Genomic DNA, 21,759 nt, shown 5'->3' with positions numbered 1-21,759 from the left:
TCATTAGAAAATGTTAAGTACTCGTATTAGATCACCTCTTATCCTTCTCTTTTCTAAGTTAGATAGATTCAGATCGTTTAATTGGCCTTAGCATGATGCGCTTCTCAAACGTAGAATCATCTTGGTTGCTGGACGGTGTGTTCTTCTGTCCATTCTGTTTATATCTTTTGTTAGGTAGGATGACCAGAACTGAACACAATTTTCAAGATGGGGATTAAACAATAAATTGTAAAGAGTAAAGAGTAAGGCTGAGCATTATGGATTTAAACTCTAAGACGTTACCTATAGATTCAAGAATTTTCTCTGCTCTTTTCACTGCTCCTATACACTACTTACTTGGTTTTAAGGCACCATAGATTATTACGTCCAATTCTTTTGACTCATTTACCTTCTGAAATTCAATGGAAGTCATACGGTAGTATGCCTTTTCGTTATTACTACCGATATGTAAGACTCTGCACATATCAGAATCCATTTGCCACACCAACTCTCAGCACATAAGTTTAATGCACTTCTCCGCCACTCTGCACTTCCCTCATTTTCCTCCCTCAGTATACGCCTTCCTCATTCTCCTCCCTCACTATACACCTTCCTCATTATGCACCTCCCTTATTCTCCTTCCTGACTCTACACCTTCTTCGTACGCTTCCCTCATTCTGCACCTCCCTCATTCTGTACGCCCGTACCCCTCACAGTCCTCTCGTGTGCCCTTAATCTCTACTTTTCCTCACTGTCATTACGTTTTCTTCTCAGTGAGGAAGAACATGTTGTCTTTCCACGGCTCATGGCTCATTTTCCTTTCTGACACCCAGAACCGTAATAATGGCCAGGCCTTTGACCTTGAAGGGCCAAGGGTGGGTGTAGTGAAGATGCCTATGTGAAGGATGTAGTGAAGATGCCTTTGTCAAGGATGTAGTGAAGATGCCTTTGTCAAGGGTGTAGTGAAGATGCCTTTGTCAAGGGTGTAGTGAAGATGCTTTTGTCAAGAGTGTAGTGAAGATGCCTTTGTCAAGGGTGTAGTGAAGATGCCTTTGTCAAGGGTGTGGTGAACATGGCTTTGTCAAGGGTGTAGTGAAGATGCCTTTGTCAAGGATGTGGTGAAGATGCCTTTGTCAAGGGTGTAGTGAAGATGCTTTTGTCAAGGGTGTAATGAAGATGCTTTTGTCAAGAGTGTAGTGAAGATTGTCAAGGGTGTAGTGAAGATGCTTTTGTCAAGGGTGTAATGAAGATGTTTTTGTCAAGAGTGTAGTGAAGATTGTCAAGGGTGTAGTGAAGATGCCTTTGTCAAGGGTGTAATGAAGATGCCTTTCTCAAGGGTGTAGTGAAGATGCCTTTGTTCAGGGTGAGGTGAAGATGAGTTTATTGGAGGGAGATATTTTACATTAGCTCACGATTGTTGGTGTTTATAACTGATATTCCACTCTTTAATACCTCTACGGTTCTGACCTTTTCCCATCATCTTTCCACTTTTTCCCATTTATGTAAAAAAAAAGATGTTTGACTCATTCTTCTGTCTCTTTATATTTCTTATCCCGGAGCAGTGTACACTAGCACATGGGTGTTGTACACAGTGTACGCTAGTGCAGGGGTCGTCATCCTGTTGATTGTTGATCATGATGTATAAGGCTCCAGGGGTCGTCATAGTGTTATATGTTGATCATGATGTATAAGGCTCCAGGGGTCGTCATAGTGTTATATGTTGATCATGATGTATAAGGCTCCAGGGGGTCGTCATAGTGTTGTGTTGATCACCTTATATAAGGCTCTAAGAATATATCTTCACTAAGGTTATTTCCCAAGGTTCTCTCGCTATTGATAACATCAACACATTCCCTACGACTACGCTGATGCTGCACATTGGCTTGTTCACATTCACCCATGACCTCGACGTTGAATGTTATTATGTACAAGGTGCTGCCAACACCCGCCCCCAGCTGCTGGAAGAGATGGTGTTTTTGAGTCTATCGCGCTTGATGGCTACTGGGTGTGTGCTAAGGACAACAACAGGACTAAGACATGATGGAGATCCTGACAGAGGACATGAAGGGAGTCGAACTCTGGCCTCGCTATCTCTCTACTAGCATAAGCCTTTCTCTCCTAACTCTGTAGTGTTCATAGTGACATAAAGTCTCAACCTTTCTACAGAAAAAAATGAAGTCCCACCCATTTCTTATTCTCGTGCACCATCACCCATAAGATATCTCATGTCAATGATTCAACAAAAGTAACTGTAAGGGTTCGTGGCTGTGAGGGTTTACTGTCCACAGAAATAAGAAATGGTGGTCGTCCAGGACCATCCTATACTCAAAAACTTCAAGAATGAGAAAGATGTTTGAGGTGAACGTTACCTGTCAGGGCGGTAGTTAATCCGACGACTGGCGAGGGACCAGCTCGATGCCTCCGCCGAGAGGAGGGTCTCCTGTCTTTAGCTCCTCCTGCTACACACACACACACCCTCACCCAGATACACCGCCAGGATACTGATGTAGTAATGTTACGCAAACGATGCCTTAATAAAGACTGCCCTCACCTTCCAGTTCAGTGTCATTATGAAATATTTCTACACTTTTCGGGCGTCCAACTTTAGCACGACACGAGTATCTCTCCCTCTGGCTAGACAATGTATGTGAGCGACAGACACAGATCTCTCTCACATCTCTGACGAGGGAATCATATGATTTTTTTGCACTTTCATCGCAAACTCCTTCCTCCGTGGTCCTTCAAATGCTTTCTGAACGACTTCCTCTGTGCACTAATGAATCACGAAAGATCCTCGTCGCCAGGAGTTGGTTTGCCAAATTTTCCTTTTCTAGATCTTCACTTTTTCTTTGTATTCCCTTGTACCCTAGTGTAGTTGAACCAGCTTCCGCCAGGGGGTCTAGCTGGCATAGGTGCTGCTCTGGTTGTCACCACCATCAGCTGGTTGAGAGTGAGTTGTGTGGAGGCAGCGTAGTCACCTCTACCTGAAAGGCTTCCTTCTTTCTTCCCTCCCTCCCTCTCCCTCTCCCTCTCTCTCCCCTCTCCCTCCCCCCACCACCACAAGCTCTCACCTGCTTCTCCCTGACTCCCACACCATCCTCTCCCACCCCTCTTTCCAGGTCGTCCGCCTCAACAACACACACTTGTAGTGCAAAAAAATCTTTTGAATAAGATCATCATTTTTTTTTCATTGGGATGATGATAGACGACCATGATCATCATAGGGAAATATATACAAATAAGAAGTGTTCATCATGAGACTGTGAAGGTAGGATGGGAGAGACAACGAGATGAGAAATCATCAGTCACTGGATGAGACACACTTAGTGTGGATGACGCCATCACTGGATGAGACACACTTAGTGTGGATGACGCCATCACTGGATGAGACACACTTAGTGTGGATGACGCCATCACTGGATGAGACACACTTAGTGTGGATGACGCCATCACTGGATGAGACACACTTAGTGTGGATGACGCCATCACTGGATGAGACACACTTAGTGTGGATGACGCCATCACTAGATGAGACACACTTAGTGTGGATGACGCCATCACTAGATGAGACAAACTTAGTGTGGATGACGCCATCACTGGATGAGACACACTTAGTGTGGATGACGCCATCACTGGATGAGACACACTTAGTGTGGATGACGCCATCACTAGATGAGACACACTTAGTGTGGATGACGCCATCACTGGATGAGACACACTTAGTGTGGATGACGCCATCACTGGATGAGACACACTTAGTGTGGATGACGCCATCACTGGATGAGACACACTTAGTGTGGATGACGCCATCACTGGATGAGACACACTTAGTGTGGATGACGCCATCACTGGATGAGACACACTTAGTGTGGATGACACCATCACTAGATGAGACACACTTAGTGTGGATGACGCCATCACTGGATGAGACACACTTAGTGTGGATGACGCCATCACTAGATGAGACACACTTAGTGTGGATGACGCCATCACTGGATGAGACACACTTAGTGTGGATGACGCCATCACTGGATGAGACACACTTAGTGTGGATGACGCCATCACTGGATGAGACACACTTAGTGTGGATGACACCATCAATAGACACCAAACTATCAATTAATGTGACACGTATGACACTGTCGCATATCTGACACAGTTTTTTGGGCATCATCAAGAAGCATGACACACTCATAGGGTATCATACCACCACTAGGTGTCATACCATCACTAGGTGTCATACCACCACTAGGTGTCATACCATCACTAGGTGTCATACCATCACTAGGTGTCATACCATCACTAGGTGTCATACCATCACTAGGTGTCATGCCACCACTAGGTGTCATACCATCACTAGGTGTCATACCATCACTAGGTGTCATACCATCACTAGGTGTCATACCATCACTAGGTGTCATGCCACCACTAGGTGTCATACCATCACTAGGTGTCATGCCACCACTAGGTGTCATACCATCACTAGGTGTCATGCCACCACTAGGTGTCATACCATCACTAGGTGTCATACCATCACTAGGTGTCATGCCACCACTAGGTGTCATACCACCACTAGGTATCATACCACCACTAGGTGTCATACCATCACTAGGTGTCATACCATCACTAGGTATCATACCATCACTAGGTGTCATGCCACCACTAGGTGTCATACCACCACTAGGTATCATACCACCACTAGGTGTCATACCATCACTAGGTGTCATACCATCACTAGGTATCATACCATCACTAGGTGTCATACCATCACTAGGTGTCATACCACCACTAGGTGTCATACCATCACTAAGTATCATACCATCACTAGGTGTCATACCATCACTAGGTGTCATACCATCACTAGGTGTCATACCACCACTAGGTGTCATACCATCACTAGGTGTCATACCACCACTAAGTTTGATGCCATCAACAGATGTGACGACATCAACAGGTGTGACATCATCAACAGGTATGACAGGTATGAGACCATGAATGGGTGTGACACTATTCATAGTTGTGACTCTATCAGCGGTTGTGTGACACAGTCACCAGGTAACAACCAATAACCACCATAACATCAAAAGGCGTGTCACCATTAGTAAGTACCACATCAACAGATGCAGGTACTACTACATCAAAGGCACTGCATGAGTTAGCAATACGTACATTCCAATGTTCACTTTCTTATCAGGGAGATAGATAACGCTCACACGATAGATAGGTAGACTATCTCAGCTAAGCTGGGGCGCCGTCTAAAGCCAAGTTAAAATAACAATGTCTGAAGTTTACTCGGTTGTTCGGTACATCACGTGAAGCAGCTTCACACTGTGGCAGACCTCGACCAGATAATCTGGCCCAAGGTTGGACGTAACTAGCGGGTCCTTGTTTATCTATCAGCCTTAGGTCGTTCCAGTGAGCTTATGACTTGAAACTCAAAGAAAACATCAATGGAAATTATTCATTTTTTTCATTTTTTTTTCTCTCACTCCATTTTTGGGGACGGGAGTCAGTGAGGCAACTGGGGATGCGAACGTAACTGGTTCGTTCCGGGTCCGTTGTGTGTCAGGGTCTTCTGCCGGCGACGCCCTCAGCACCTCCTGGGTTTCTTGCATTCGTGGGAAGGCTGGAAGGTGTCGGAGTGGGCTGGGCGGACGCTGTATGCACAGTCCCTCGGGAGGGAACGGTGTCTGATGAAACATGAATTAATAACTACTTGTTGCTGCGGATTTAGCTGTGATGTGACTTCGAAGTTTCATTCGGTCGAGTTTCCTCAATCTCCTCTCTAGTGAGTCCTCCCCCCCCCCCCCCCACACACACAAGAGAAGCCTCCACGGTAGCCCAGGGAATAGGAATATCCGTATGGACGAACCCTTCCCTAGACGCAGATGCACACATACCCTGTGTGTATCTATATGTGTGGCAAGCCTCGGGTGATCTTGTGATTCGAGATCCCATGAGTCGGATGAGAGTAAACCCGGATATTCCCGACATGTAGAGTGGAGGAACTGCTGCAAGACGGTGTATCGCGGTCGCAACAGACAGACGAATGCTTCAGTAAAGCAGAAGTGAGCTATGCAGTATGGTCCTCTCACAGCTGATCTGTCTGTCTTCCTTCGAGGAGGTTGCTGGGAAAAATGATATGTTCGAGGAGGATAGGGTGGGGTGGGGATGGGGTGGGGTGGGGTGGGGTGGGGGGATTGAGGTGCGTGGATGACGTCATGATTCTACCTGACATCACTGGAGGAATACGAGACATCATCTGGCTAGCTGTGTCATAGAAGGACATGACAATAAGGGAGAGATTTATGGCTCGAAGTATTTGGAAGGACAGGACAGCACTGAGCTATGTGGACAATCTTGCAGGCAATAGAGCCACCAACAGTAACTCGAAACTTAGTCTGTCTGTTCCCAGAGGAAGTTGTCTAAGAGAAGTTGAACACTTATTCAAAAGTGGATCAAAGTGTTATTTCATCTTTTTCTCCTGTTCTTGTGGTGGTGATGGTCCTGCCCCCACACAGGACGAGTTTATTTTCCGACCAAGATACAAGATTGGCGGAGTGAGGGGCTGGCATGACCTAAATCATTCATGTGTTGTCCGTCCTTTACAAACACCTCAGTCCGTCAGTGTGGCAAAATAGTTCTTACAGTGTACCATCTTAACTTCCTCCTGTGATCAAAGGTTGATCAATCGACTATGAAGAAGTGAGACCTTAAAGAGAGAAGGCATTCATGATGTGTGTGTGTGTGTGTGTGTGTACTCATGGTGTCAGGCCTGGTGTGTGTGTGTGTGTGTGTGTGTGTGTGTGTGTGTGTGTGTGTGTGTGTACTCATGGTGTCAGGCCTGGTTATGTGTGTGTGTGTGTGTGTGTGTGTGTGTGTGTGTGTGTGTGTGTACTCATGAAATCAAATCAGTATTAGTTTTGCTCTTGAATTGACGAATTGGCTGGTGAAATGTCTCTTCCGATCTTTCCCTGTGTATATATAATCTTAGTACCTACATGATCAATAAAGAATATTCTTATCAGCTCCACCAAAGATGTCTCCCCCACACGTCATCTACCTGGATACTTGGAGAGCAACACTGTTTTCTGCAGGAGAGGTCTGTGGCACAGCACATCTCTAGCTGGCCTGAATGAGGCAGTCTTCACGACCAAGTCTTACTTCACATCAGCCTCGTCCTCTGCTGCGTGACTGAAGGCCCGCCCTGAAGACGATTCCGTCTACACATCTGGCAAGCAAAGACTCACGTTGGAGGAGGATTTTCGCCGGTCTGCACTTCGCTGCTTTCCTACAAAAGGCCGGTTTATTTATGGCAATGAAGGACGAAGGACTCAGTTCGTTGTGCCTCAACACCCACAGCCCAGCAGATTACTCCCTAACACACACGAGACGCTGGTCTCAACGAATACTGAAGACCGTCAGGTCAGCCTTGGTGTCACAAGGATTAATCCTATGGAAAGCAGCAGGTTCCGAATCTGTTCCAGGATTCGTCTCTCCTCTGGCTACAACCTGGAAACTGTTCAATAAGAACAGTGAAGCACTGGTAGCCAAGCATCCCGGTGCCTATCGAACACTCCTGGACATACTCAAGATGTTGTCAAGGAAAACAGGAAACTGGAAATATATGACTGGGTGTCACTGTGAGGAATTAAACCATTTATAGCGTCCTGGAACTGTAAGGCTTTGGTCTTCTATCTTCATATACCGAGAGCAACAGCTAAACACGTTCCTTCATCAAGGGCGACCACATACTGCAATACCTTCAATGGTCTAATGGTGTTTTTTTTGTAACCTATCAACAGAGAACGCTTCTGAACACCGTATTATGTAACTTACAGAAGAGATATGTGACTTACAAACGAGATATGTGACTTACAGAAGAGATATGTAACTTACAGAAGAGATATGTAACTTACAGAAGAGATATGTGACTTACAAACGAGATATGTGACTTACAGAAGAGATATGTAACTTACAGAAGAGATATGTAACTTACAGAAGAGATATGTAACTTACAGAAGAGATATGTAACTTACAGAAGAGATATGTAACTTACAGAAGGGATATGTAACTTACAGATGAGATATGTAACTTGCAGAAGAGATATGTAACTTACAGAAGAGATATGTAACTTACAGAAGAGATATGTAACTTACAGAAGAGATATGTAACTTACAGAAGAGATATGTGCAGTGGAACACACAGTTCGCTGGAAAGCAGATGGAGGAAGCAGACTGCAACACATGAAGCAGGTAGGGGAGGGTGGAGTCTGACCTGCTTGTTGAGGTGGGACGCACGCACGGACGCTGGCTCACCTCCTCCGTCCTCTGCTGTGGTGGGTGACGGTGGGTCGTGGTTGGTGGTGGGTCGTGGTGGGTCGTGGTGTGTGGTGGGTCGTGGTGGGTTCTGGTTGGTGGTGGGTCGTGGTGGGTCGTGGTGTGTGGTGGGTCGTGGTGGGTTCTGGTTGGTGGTGGGTCGTGGTGGGTCGTGGTGTGTGGTGGGTCGTGGTGGGTTCTGGTTGGTGGTGGGTCGTAGTGGGTCGTGGTGGTGGTGGGTGTTGTTGCTGGTGGTTGTTATTGTTGTCGTGGTGGTGGTGGTGGTGGGTCGTGGTGGGTCGTAGTTGGTGGTGGATGGTGGTGGGTCGTGGTTGGTCGTGGTGGGTCGTGGTGGTGGTGGGTGCTGTTGCTGGTGGCTGTTGTGGTAGTGGTTGATGAGCTAATGATGGTAGTGGTAGTGGTGGTGGTGATGGTGGTAATGGTGGTGGTGGTAGTGGTGGTGGTGGTGGTGCTAGTGGTGGTAGTGGTGATAGCGAGTCTGGTGGTGGTGGTCGTTCCAGTGTTGGTGATAGTGGTGATGGTTTTCATAATGGTGGTGGTTTTGGTGATGGTGATAACGGTCGTGGTTTTGATGCTGGTGATGGTGGTAGTAGTAGTAATGGTAGTTGTTATCATGCTGGTGGTGGTGGTGGTAGCTGTGGTAGTTGTTATCATGCTGGTGGCGGGTGTGTACAGGCAAAGAAGACCCACAGTGACCTGATGCTGAAGACTCGTGTGTGTGTGTGTGTGTGTGTGTGTGTGTGCGTCGGGGGCAGGTGGGTGAGGAAGCGAGGGAGGGAGGAGACGGAGGGAGAGCGACAGGGAGGAGGGAGGCTGACGAATGTATGGTTGGGAAGGGAAGATATGGTGACTAGGGGGAGGGAGGCAGGCTTGACCAGGACACAGGCTACAGGTCAGGGCTACACCAGGTCACGTCCGCACGTCTCTCCTCGGGGCTTCGTTCTGTATATTCTCGGGAAGTCTTGACCCAGAAAATGATGTGTGTTTTCAGGTCATGACCTCCCGAGCGATGCGCGTTCGCAGGAGGTGAGCAGCTGCGCATAAGGCGGAGAACTCCTGTTTATCATGGGGTCGTGGCCACATGATTCAAGTCTTCCGTTATTGTTACGTCATCTGATCCACTGCGCGCATTCTTTATGGTTTTCCAGAGTACTGGAAAGAGGTTTAGCTAACCTCTTGGCTTGTTTATAGGGCGCGCTGGCGATGCCTGATGGGACGCGCGGGTATGCCAGGTATACGAGTTTGGGGAAGACCTCATCGTGTGCGACCTCCTACATGAAAGGGTTATCACTATCTTGCCTCTGTCAGACTGGCACAAAATCCTCCTAACCTGTTTCTCGAGTGGTTCTTCTTCCTAGCCCTTCCTGCATTTGTCTTTTCATAGGTTGTTACGTCATTCAACAGATCCATCACCTGGCTGACGGTAAACACAATGGGCCATACAAACAAGATGGTGACGTAAACATCCAGAAGTGGATGATGATGGTCAGCTCTGACGTAAAAACGCTCGTAAACTGTCCACTGGAGACGGCAAGAAGGGTAATTACAAGACGATAAAAGACGAAGATCTTCCTGTTGCAATGAGAGATTACATGGTCAGTCTACGTGTTACATCTGGAGCGTTCCCTTCTGAAGGGGAGGGATATAGACTCCACAGGGGATTGGCCATAGGATACTCCGTCAGTGCCGCTATAGCCTGTGTACAGGAGGAGGTGCTTGAAACACACAAGAGAACAATGCGGCAAGAGGATCCTCATGGTAGAGATACGTGGATGAAAACGCAGAGACGAAAGGCATACTAAGGATGGTAGACAAAGTAGATAGGGACATTCAGTTCATAGTGGAGCTGGAGGAGACATGGACATTCAGTTCACAGTGGAGCTGGAGGAGACATGGACATTCAGTTCACAGTGGAGCTGGAGGAGACATGGACATTCAGTTCACAGTGGAGCTGGAGGAGACACGGACATTCAGTTCACAGTGGAGCTGGAGGAGACAGAGACATTCAGTTCACAGTGGAGCTGGAGGAGACGGAGACACTCAGTTCACAGTGGAGCTGGAGGAAAACAAGACAATACCACGTCTTGAGAGACACTAACACACAAGGGAGGATCGAGGAGTAAGGGGTCGTAGTCTACTGAAAGTCACAAGTTGTGATGATTTCACACCACCTCTTGTCAGCGCACACAGTGACAGAGGACCACAACAGGTGGAGTCTTTCCCACGAACGATCAAGTTCTGCAGCGAAGAATACTTCGATGATAGATTCAGTTACATTACAGAGGCTCTCAGTAAATCGACTTATCCAGAGGGTCCATATGGTAGCCAAGTGATCCACATGGTAGCCATCTGATCCATCTTTTTCTTCTTGGTTTGGGTATCAATTGATCCACCTACTACTGGATGGAGGCACTTAACTGATTCACCTACTCCTTTTTATCTAAAAATGTTAACCTTCATTATTTTTTTCTCTTTCGTATAGGCAATTAGTCCATCCACCTATCCCATTTTACGTCCTGTTACTTATCTAGTCCACGCTCTAGTTACTAACGACCGTATGGTAATCTGTGACTCACTGGCTTGCCCAACTGGCAAATCGCTGGGGCACACAAGCAGACGATTCTTAATAACAGTAATCGAAGCAATATCTGTAGAAGAAGGAGAGAGAATCAACAATACAGAGTGTGGCAAGTGAGGTCAGTCTTATAAGGGTCAGATTAGGAGAGTTGATAAACTGAACTGCTTCATCCTCGGCTCCTGTCAGATCCCAAGATGTGAGGCTTGTACTGACGCCATACAGGAACGTATCAATATTATGTATAAATGAAGCAACTGCTCGGAGGAGAAGAATCCTCACCCTTCCAGGAGGCTTCTCGGTGTCTCAGGGGAGAAGACTTAATTATCTGTGCCACGTCTGGTTTCCTGGAGGGATTAGACGTCACCGTGATGGACCTGGGGAGCTGACGGAGGAGACAGAAGAGCGGGGGAAAGAAAGCATCCTGAGGGAATTACGAGGAGCAACAAGGGTTCAGAGTCGCTACCTCTGTTACGTCAACCACACTGGGACATCCTGTCCACATCTATGATTGTGGAGGAAGACGAGACGAGACGAGACGAGACGAGATGAGACGAGACGAGACGAGACGAGATGAGACGAGACGAAGCGAGACGTACGTGCGAGGAGAGAGACAACTGCGTGAGGGAGGGAAAGCCAGAAGATGGAAGCTTGGTGATCAGACCCCTAATGCTACACCACCTTCCCGTAGGCTTCCGTATCATTAAGAGCGACAGCGCAGCATTCCAAGATGCCTCTCTCAGAGAGGAATTCTCGACATGGGAGCATATCTCGCCTGAAGGTAGAGTCTCAGGGTAGATCACCCAGCTGAAGAACAGCGTTCTGCATAAGAAAATGAACCTGTTACCTCGTCTACAATGCGTTACTGCTGTGATGCTAAACTTGGACATCTGAGGGCAAGAGAAAATTCCCATTTTCTTTATCTTTCTTTCGGAGGCAGACTTAGCTATTTGTGTACTGTGGTTGGTGGGGGATGATGCAAAGATAGTAGATTATGTGTTATGGTGATGCAATCCATGTTTCTCGTGATGACTGGTGGATTTACAGAGCTATCGAAGTAGGAAAATATCACAAGAGACTTATGAAGTAAATATGATAATCTTGGGTCTTTAGAAACATGAAATTCACTATTACCTATGTATATATAATATCTATAAACCATCCATAAGCACAATGAATCGTTATGACACAGATTAGAGAAAACGGGAGAGAGATAGAGTATTTGTTCACCGTTACTTACAACCCAGTTTTGCCAAGAGACAAGAAGGACTAACGCGTAACGTGTTACGTGTGAGTTACGCGTTAGTTACGTGTGAGTTACGTGTTCACATATGGTATGTATGAGATGGATAGATAGTATGTTTGTTAACTGAATACTAACAGCCCACGCGTGGGTGAGGCACAAAGAAAGACAGCCGCCTGGGCCTAAGGAGTAACACTTGACAGCCACTGAAGTGCTAGCTCTTTGCGCCGCAGTCCGTCACTACCCCTGTATACCCAGGCGGATAGTACCGGCAATCTAGTACCTCTCTGGTCGATGGCTACCTACTCCTTACCTACCCATCTACATATCTACCCACCTACTTGCCCTTCTACTCACTTACCTACCTACCCATTTACCTACGTACCCTCTTTAAGCAGTTCTGCTCTCCCTCCATCCACTGAGGATTACACAAGTCTCGCCTGGGCTCGGTCCACGGCCCGTTCCTCCTGCTGGGGTAACCAACTTGGTGAGGAGGGGCCCTCAGCGCCCCCCCCCCCCCCCAGTGGGAAACACGCCACCTGCCTGTTGACGTGTCGCTTCCCAGCCCCCCCCCCCCCTGGTGGACGCCACCTGCACCTGTTTCCGTAGTTTGTTTACAACGAGTGACGGAACCGATCGGGTTATTCCCAGAGCACTTGAACTTTATCACTGAGATACGCTACGAAGAGAGAGATGACCGACCGTCTACGTCGGAGGTAATAGGAGGATAAGAATAGGTTAGGATTAACTCGTAGTAGGGGAATCTGAAAAGAAATGACAGAGGTTTGATGTTACTAAGTCCCACACCACATCAGCAGGGGGTCGGCTACCAATTGTACCCTATAGCTGTGCCAACGTTGCTCTCGCAGGGCCTTCCTTACCCCACTAGTGTCAGACGCTGCGTCTCCCTGGCTCGGGGGCCTTAAGAGCAGCCAGGGAGGAAGTGTGGTCATGACGCTAGAGATAATTTCTTGTGTACATCTGAAGAATGTATGATACACCCATGAAGAACTGCTTACATGACACTTCATGTTTCCCTACGTAACTGTAGCAGACGATGACCCATGACTGTAACTGTAGCAGACGATGACACATGACTGTAACTGTAGCAGACGATGACACATGACTGTAACTGTAGCAGACGATGACCCATGACTGTAACTGTAGCAGACGATGACACATGACTGTAACTGTAGCAGACGATGACACATGACTGTAACTGTAGCAGACGATGACACATAACTGTAACTGTAGGAGACGATGACACATGACTAACTGTAGCAGACGATGACACATGACTGTAACTGTAGCAGACGATGACACATGACTGTAACTGTAGCAGACGATGACCCATGACTGTAACTGTAGCAGACGATGACCCATGACTGTAACTGTAGCAGACGATGACACATGACTGTAACTGTAGCAGACGATGACCCATGACTGTAACTGTAGCAGACGATGACCCATGACTGTAACTGTAGCAGACGATGACGCATGACTGTAACTGTAGCAGACGATGACACATAACTGTAACTGTAGGAGACGATGACACAAAACTAACTGTAGCAGACGATGACACATGACTGTAACTGTAGCAGACGATGACACATGACTGTAACTGTAGCAGACGATGACCCATGACTGTAACTGTAGCAGACGATGATCCATGACTGTAACTGTAGCAGACGATGACACATGACTGTAACTGTAGCAGACGATGACCCATGACTGTAACTGTAGCAGACGATGACGCATGACTGTAACTGTAGCAGACGATGACACATGACTGTAACTGTAGCAGACGATGACACATGACTGTAACTGTAGCAGACGATGACACATGACTGTAACTGTAGCAGACGATGACACATGACTGTAACTGTAGCAGACGATGACACATGACTAACTGTAGCAGACGATGACACATGACTGTAACTGTAGCAGATGATGACACATAACTGTAACTGTAGCAGACGATGACACATGACTGTAACTGTAGCAGACGATGACGCATGACTGTAACTGTAGCAGACGATGACGCATGACTGTAACTGTAGCAGACGATGACACATGACTGTAACTGTAGCAGACGATGACACATAACTGTAACTGTAGGAGACGATGACACATGACTGTAACTGTAGCAGACGATGATGCATGACTGTAACTGTAGCAGACGATGACACATGACTGTAACTGTAGCAGACGATGACGCATGGCTGTAACTGTAGCAGACGATGACACATAACTGTAACTGTAGCAGACGATGACACATGACTGTAACTGTAGCAGACGATGACGCATGACTGTAACTGTAGCAGACGATGACACATGACTGTAACTGTAGCAGACGATGACGCATGACTGTAACTGTAGCAGACGATGACACATAACTGTAACTGTAGCAGACGATGACACATGACTGTAACTGTAGCAGACGATGACGCATGACTGTAACTGTAGCAGACGATGACACATGACTGTAACTGTAGCAGACGATGACGCATGACTGTAACTGTAGCAGACGATGACACATGACTGTAACTGTAGCAGACGATGACACATGACTGTAACTGTAGCAGACGATGACGCATGACTGTAACTGTAGCAGACGATGACACATAACTGTAACTGTAGCAGACGATGACACATGACTGTAACTGTAGCAGACGATGACGCATGACTGTAACTGTAGCAGACGATGACACATGACTGTAACTGTAGCAGACGATGACGCATGACTGTAACTGTAGCAGACGATGACACATGACTGTAACTGTAGCAGACGATGACACATGACTGTAACTGTAGCAGACGATGACACATGACTAACTGTAGCAGACGATGACACATGACTGTAACTGTAGCAGACGATGACACATAACTGTAACTGTAGCAGACGATGACACATGACTGTAACTGTAGCAGACGATGACGCATGACTGTAACTGTAGCAGACGATGACACATGACTGTAACTGTAGCAGACGATGACACATGACTGTAACTGTAGCAGACGATGACGCATGACTGTAACTGTAGCAGACGATGACACATGACTGTAACTGTAGCAGACGATGACACATGACTGTAACTGTAGCAGACGATGACGCATGACTGTAACTGTAGCAGACGATGACACATGACTGTAACTGTAGCAGACGATGACGCATGACTGTAACTGTAGCAGACGATGACACATGACTGTAACTGTAGCAGACGATGACACATGACTGTAACTGTAGCAGACGATGACACATGACTGTAACTGTAGCAGACGATGACACATGACTTGTCTTCATGGCCGAGACTGGGATGGGGTTACCCCAGCTCCTGGGGGAACCTGGGGCCAATGTGTGGCCTTACTTGCCTCAGCTGTGACAGAGCACCGCACTGAGGACAGTGGCCAGCATCATTCACACTCCAAGACGAGTCAGTCATAAGGTATACTGTAGCTCATGAGCTCTGTGTTAACACGATGTCCCACTTGGGATAACAATCCCAGGGTAAACAGAGAGAATGACTTGATGTCTCTGTTCCCACTCCCTCGGTACACTTGGGACTGAGGGATATCGATGACCTGCCCACAGACACGATGCGATGTGGCGTCGACACAAAAACTGTGGCCAAGATTCCATCACAAGATGATGAAAACTAAAGAAAAATGAAGATCAACGTTCGCCTCCATTATCTATCGTGTGTCTGCCTCTGACCACTACCCAGATGAACGAACGATGGTGTAATGTTCAAAGACACCTTACTGACGCAGGGATGATTATGATGACCTACGATGCGGAGGGACAAGGTACTACGTCATCTTCATAAACGATAATAATGATTGTTGTTGTTGTACGAGCAGCAGCATGACGTCATCCTTACCGCCAGAACGTAATATCCCATCAACGAGCTGATCCCGAGGTTGGGACCCTCCATCCCTTAGTGAGGACAGCCACGAACCCACATCGTTGACTTCACCTACACCAGTATGGAGAGAGAGCGCGAGTCCTTCCCCTCCTTAAGGCAGTGTAGGATCTATCCCCCATCGTGAGGACGCAGCCTGGTAACGTTTGCTAAGATGACCTATGACCTACAAACGTAGCGCAAAAGCAACAGGTACTGCAACGTTTTTACAGAAGAGACTCCACCACACAAGATGCCGCAGTGGTCATCAAAGTGGGTAATGACCCTTATCCTTGAGAACTGGTAAAGTCACGAAGATGATGTGAGGCTGGAACAGAGTGGACACTGTATACCATACTAGCTGACAGTGTGTACCATACTAGCTGACACTGTGTACCATACTAGCTGACACTGTGTACCATACTAGTTGACAGTATGTACCATACTAGCTGACAGTGTGTACCATACTAGCTGACACTGTGTACCATACTAGCTGACACTGTGTACCATACTAGTTGACAGTATGTACCATACTAGCTGACACTGTGTACCATACTAGTTGCCAGTATGTACCATACTAGTTGACAGTATGTACCATACTAGCTGACACTGTGCACCATACTCTATGTGGGGATGTAATAAATGAAAGTACTCATTGTTTCTTAATTTCTCTTTCCAGTGGTGATTGTGCATTAAGTACGAATATACACTTCTAAGATGGGTAAGACTACGTTAGCACAGAACAGTTCCCTGAGGCTTGAACACAATCGAGAACAAAGTAGAACATTTGGAAGTCAGGAAAGAGAAGGGACGTGGGGAAGGGGGCATATCCTCAGCAACAGAGCTGTGGGCTTGCGAGACAAAGCTTTGTGAAGAGGAGGTCTAGATCACAACTCTTAGACTCTTGATAACAGATGTGTCATGCTGATGCAGTGGACTGAGAAGAGGATACAAACCTGGATCCGAGGAAGAGAGACGAGGGGCGCTGCCTGGGTGTGTGGGGAACGGAGATCTGGGAACACTGGAACAGAAGGACATAGTAATTTATCGAGCGAGGCTGCAGGAACATGACCAGCAAAGAACTACAAGAAAGGTCCTAATGGCTGGTTTAGTAAGGTACAGACTGTTCAGGGTCGTTAGCTGACGGCGAAAATGGAGAAATTAAGGAGATCCAGAGACATGGAAGTTATGAATTGCGACGAAAGGAGGTTCCACTTTTTCCTGCAGCTGGAAGCTCTGGTGCTGTCCATCCCTGACAGGAGACCACTCTAAAACTACATAAACTTTCAACCAATAGTTTTCACTTCTGCTCTCTCTTTTAAGTCTTTGAAACTCTCCTTAAGTTTCACTTTCTCAGACACTTAGAGAATTCCCTTCCCTTCTTCCTGATCTTTCATAGTGGTTTCTCAGTGTTAGGTCCACTGGTGTTCTACCCTTCGTGACTCACCTCTGGTTGTCCACTTCTTAAAGACTTTGATGAGATTTTTGTCGTATTGCTCAACGTCATCATGTGACACAGTTTGGTATAAGTCTTTTGGAGTTTTTCTGCTTCTCTTTCCCTGTTCTCTGATGCACAGTCTCATCTCTTACAGCTCCACTGCAGTAGTTGTCGGTGGAGCGACTCTCCCCCATCCTATCAATACGGGTGGGAGGCACACTCCCTCCCACACGGGGACCGAGGCTGACACGTCTCTCACTGGACAGTGAACGTAGACAGCTGACTCCCTGGGCCAGCTGCTGACGGGGTCTGGGGAAGATGCGCTGACGTGATGACGGGGGGGGGAGATGTTGGAGAAGGGCTGATGAGGAGTTTGGGTTGGGCTGGGTGGAGGCAAGAGAGAATTGAGCGAGAGAAAGGTGTAAGATGGTGAGGGGGGTAATGAGAGGTAGGAAGTGAGGGTGAGGGAGAGAAGTGGAGTTGTGGGGGTGAGGGTGGGGAGCCGGGAAGAAAGATGAGGAGGAACGAGTAATGGGGAGGAAACAATCCACATCTATTCTTTATATCAAGCCCCCATTTAACCGCCTATCAGACACACCCATTTTTGTCCTCAAAGACAATGATATCTCTTTCCACACACTCCTTATTCCCTTAACACATCCAATGATCTACTTTAGCTCCCGTAGTTCCACCTCCGGCCGTGTCCACTCCCAGGTATCTAAAACATTCGACTTTCTTCAAGTTCTCTCAGTTCATAATCATACTCACCCATCCTGTCTCTGCCATCATCTCTCACCTTCTTCCATCTAAACATTCTCCCAAAGTCAGACACCAGCTTCTGCAGTTTCTCCCTCGAGTCTGTCACCAGATCCGCGTCATCAAGGATGATGTAGATGATCAGTAGTCCCCGGCATCATACGGTGCTTAAGAAGCTCCGGAGTTCCCTCCTGACTCCACTGCCAATGAGAGGGAGAGCTCTGGCCGTGGTAGTACTGGTCTGTTCTACGACCTTTTCCTCTCTGTGAGACCTTCCTTTTTTTTTCTATTCACTATACCAACATTTCGTGGTCTCTCTAGTCACCTCTCCTCAGTTGAACACCATCTGTCTCGTACCTCTCCTGATATCTTGCTTCTCTCTAAGACACAGTTGTCTAATGATGTTCTCAGGTCTATCCATCCCTAATGCATTGCTAACTACATCCTGCTGTCTTGGTGCACAAGGAGGTTATTCATATTGGCCGCAGTGTCTCTCCTCCTGAACACACTCGCCTCATTTCTGAACATTTGAGTCTGGCCACAGTAGATCAATAATAACATTGCCAATATCCTATCACAGTGATGCTACAACTTATTCATAACATGCATGCAAATCTCTCCATCAAAGGTATCCATCATATACCTGGTTCCCTCTCTCTCACACTGGTCTAGGACTTGCTACACCATAACTAACGTATCAGACAGACTATTGGGTTGTTATGTAATTCGCTATTCCTTGTGTTGTGTTCCTCGTACCCGCACGCTACAACTATGACGGCCTTCTGAACTTAACTTAGTCCTTAGCATTATCAACAAGGTCTGTTGCTGCTGTTAGGATGTGGTGCAAACAAGACAGTGATAGTCATCATCGCACTATCCATTTTCTTTATCCTTCCTCTCAAAGGCAGGTCTTCTTGGCTTCACAGTGGACGACACGACAAGGGTGGAAAGGTGACCCTAAACATTGTCATCTCGCATGTAAGGCCAGTGAAACCTGGAAGCCGAGAGGGAATGAAGAGATCAATTCCAGGTTCTTCTGGTGTCGGTCAACTTGTGTTGCAATGGTCGGTGTCTTCCTTTGTGCGGTTCTTAGAAATGGACGCACAACTTCTAGGGGGAAAATAAGGTCATCCATCGAGCATCCACTGCCGTAAACTGCAGGCCAATGACGCACTTCGGACGCCCTTATGGCTGAGTGTATTGAGAGACGATGTGTTGGTGTGAGGATAGAGACGTACCTCTCTGTCAACACTGTCATATAACCTGAATTTTTTTCGTGACAGCCAGTTTATCGACCGGTCCCATAAGGAGTGAGTGAACAGTTGGGTGGACTGTAGACCAGCTGCTGCGACCAGGATTCGACCCTATGTGGGCCCGACCTCTGGCAACTTCTGGAGTTGTGAACCGCTTGGATGGTCGTGTTGGTTGAATGAATTTAGATGAATTAGGGCGATCATTTGCGAACGATAGGGACAAAAAAGAAGAAATCATTCGTAAAACTGTTTTCATCGTATCGATATATTCCAGTTATTTCAGTCCTTTTGCTAAGTCATGAGGTGTAGATACACGTAGCCAAGCCTCTCTCTAAATGACTGGTTTGGTCGTATGCGCGCACTGTTTATGAGGTTTGAAAAACCTCATGTATATATACATGGTATGTTTGAGCTTGACTGTTACACTGATTCACCGAACCCCAGTTATCTTGTTCCGGCCAACGCCAGTATGACGTAAAAGACATGATCCCACTCGCCCGTCCAGGTATCAAAACCATGGCAAATTGTTCCGCCGAACCTCGATCGTTCGAAACATCTGCCAAGGATGTGAGTATACTTTCCTTCACATGGGTCAAATATATACTCATATCTTTATAGACAATTCAGCAACACACGCTGACGCATTGCTTACAGTAATCTTTATGACACGGAACCTAGGTCAGAAACATATGATTTCTAATAAGCATTTGATTCGCTAGCTCATAGTTTACAATCTTTGCGGACACGATGCCGAAGCGCTGGTCACTTAGCTTGCGTGGAATGGATACATACGCCATCTATTGAGAAATCATAGATGTATTACGTATAATACATCCAAACACTGTTAATTCATCTCTGCTGCTGGTCTCATATGGCAAAAGATACCTTGCTATATGTGGAAATATGGCAAAAGATATCTTACTATATGTGGAAATATGGCAAAAGATATCTTACTATATGTGGAAATATGTTTCTTATGTGCATATCTATAGAGCAGCTTGAGCGTTCCTTATGATGACCTGTCATGACCCCGGTATAGAGTATTCTAATATCTTGAGACGATTCGCTCCTTCTTGTCCAAGTCAAACACCATCTACTCCCCATGACTGATTGGTTTTCCGGCTGAGGGTGAAGCATGTGAGTTCCTTATCATATCAAATTACTCTCACTAACTGTACCATTAGTCTTAATGGCATGTTAAACTCTCACTTCCCTGTTAATCTGCTGTAACATTACACATTTCTCCCTACGTCTGATCTGGTTAACCAGTGTTATATAGGGCTATAAGATCATTCATCCACTACGAGTCGATATATAAATTCTACTCAGCTTTATTTGGCTCCTGTGGACACTCGCTTGTTCATATTTGACTATCTGGAACTGGTCAGTTGCCAGTTTGAAAATCGGTCGACCACGTCCGATGACTAACTCATCCAACTCACCCCCACACGATGACTGTAACTCATCCACCTCACCCCCACACGATGACTGTAACTCATCCACCTCACCCCCACACGAGTGCTTAGGGAGTTATGTATTGTAAGTTTGTTGTACATAATTCTTAAAACATAAAAAAGAAGCATTCGTATACTATGTACTCGAATACCCTTCGTCTCACGTTGGTGAGCAACGGGGTCTTCACCAGTCATTTCCCATCAGCCTCACACAGCCAGCAGATAGCATTTTACCGAACCTAACTGTACAACGCGGAGGTATATGAATACGAATAAAGTGGATATAAACGTGCACCTTCATATCTTTGAGTTCCCACTTGGTATCACTAGGTAGATGACACGAAAGACGTCGGGACAATTTTGTGTTGGTCATGCCTATATATAACGAACGGGGCGTGTGGTCCCTTATGTATGGGAGTGAGTAACTGGAATTCGTATATAACACGACTTCTCTGGAGAGTCGCTGGTCTTGGTGCTAGGTAGCTTATAAAGCGAGAGGTTTTTTTTTTTTTTCATGCCTTGGTAATAGATAATCAAACCTACTTCCTGGTCGTTGTTTATAGGTTCCAGGTTCCCCTCTATCAGATAGGCGGTAGACACAGATAGGCGGATGGGGTTAGGGGCCACTGTCTGATTTAGGGTCGTCTGGTCTTGTAGTTGTCTCGTTGGCTTGGGTTTGAGTAGGACCAGAAGGTACCCAAACCTGTACTCTCTATAGATGCGAAGGTCGTGTGTTGACTCTGATTTCTTGATGTCTATAAAGTTATGTATAAAGATCCTGTAACTATAAACAATTAGTTATGTTTCAAGGTTAAAAAAA

General features: G+C 46.5%; 1 protein-coding gene across 3 annotated transcripts in view; it reads right to left on the bottom strand.

Moving 5' to 3' along the window:
- Positions 1-17,725, bottom strand: part of LOC139755145 (uncharacterized) — a 28,008-nt gene extending 10,283 nt beyond the window's left edge. For 2 of the 3 annotated variants that reach the window (XM_071673297.1, XM_071673300.1), the window contains exon 1: positions 2,349-2,935. The gene's annotated coding sequence lies outside the window, so the exon portion shown is untranslated. Of the gene's footprint in view, positions 1-2,348; positions 2,936-17,485 lie in introns of those variants that run through there. The other variant, XM_071673298.1, reaches the window with a different exon arrangement.
- Positions 17,726-21,759: the final 4,034 nt, after the last annotated feature.

The sequence above is a fragment of the Panulirus ornatus genome, chromosome 18, assembly GCF_036320965.1.
Source record: "Panulirus ornatus isolate Po-2019 chromosome 18, ASM3632096v1, whole genome shotgun sequence".
Taxonomy (NCBI): Eukaryota; Metazoa; Arthropoda; class Malacostraca; order Decapoda; family Palinuridae; genus Panulirus; species Panulirus ornatus.
The sequence above is the reverse complement of the archived record's forward strand: the minus strand, read 5'-3'. Positions and strand labels throughout refer to the sequence as shown.